Source organism: Cervus canadensis, chromosome 1 (genome assembly GCF_019320065.1).
Source record: "Cervus canadensis isolate Bull #8, Minnesota chromosome 1, ASM1932006v1, whole genome shotgun sequence".
NCBI classification, from domain to species: Eukaryota; Metazoa; Chordata; class Mammalia; order Artiodactyla; family Cervidae; genus Cervus; species Cervus canadensis.
Genome location: NC_057386.1, coordinates 107,681,962 through 107,682,864, shown reverse-complemented (window position 1 = coordinate 107,682,864; position 903 = coordinate 107,681,962).

Here is a 903-nt window from a genome sequence, read left to right as displayed (position 1 = left end):
GCCCCGCCCCCGCCCGCGCCGCCGCCAGCCAATCAGCGCCGTGAGGAGGCGGGGCCTGCGCGCTCCGCCTGCGCAGTGACCGAGAGGGGCGCGGCACAAGGGCGGGGCGGGGGCGGGCCCTCAGGGGCGGGACTACGAGGGGCCGAGGGCTCCATTGGCTAATCAGAGAAGGGCGGGGCTCGGGGCGGGGCCTGAGCTGCGGGGCCTCCCGACTGCCGGGCGGAGCAGGAGCTGCGGGGCCGGGGCGCGGAGAGGCCGGAGCAGAGTGGGGGGCGCGGCGCCGACGGAGCCGGGGATGGGGGGCGGAGTTGGGAATCCCTGAGAAGGGCCCTTGGAAGAGTGTGTCCCAAAGTGGCGCTTTAAAGGCCGAACCGCTGCGGAGAGGGGAGAGGAGACCTGGAGAAACTCCGAGGTCCCGGGAGGTGCTTCCGCAGGTGCGGCTTCAGCGGCGCGTGCAACTGGAGTGTTGCAGGCGGACGAGCAAGCAGGCTCAAGGAGGGTCCCGCGCGGAGAGCCGACTGGGACGCCCGATCCCCTGGAGAGGGGCTTCCCCCCCTGCACAGTGGGGGCGGAGCGGGGCCGGGTGGGGCGGGGAGACGCTGGCGCAGCTGCCGCCACAGCAGGCTCTTCCGCACGGAGGGAAGCGTTGGCCGCGCACCTGTCACCGCAGGAGGGGACCCAGCAGATGGGGAGTACTAGCGAGGGAGGAGCAAGCCCTCCGAAGGACGGACCACCAGCCACGCACATGAGGCCCAGCCCTGGGCGTCAGAGTGGGAAGAGGGAGAAGATGGGAGTGGAGAAAATGAGGGCAGAGGCGGGGGTGGGCGGTGCACCCAGACCATCAGCAGCTCGCTCCCCAGGAGCAGTCACCCCAAGCCCCTCAGGGGTGATCCTCCTGAGCAC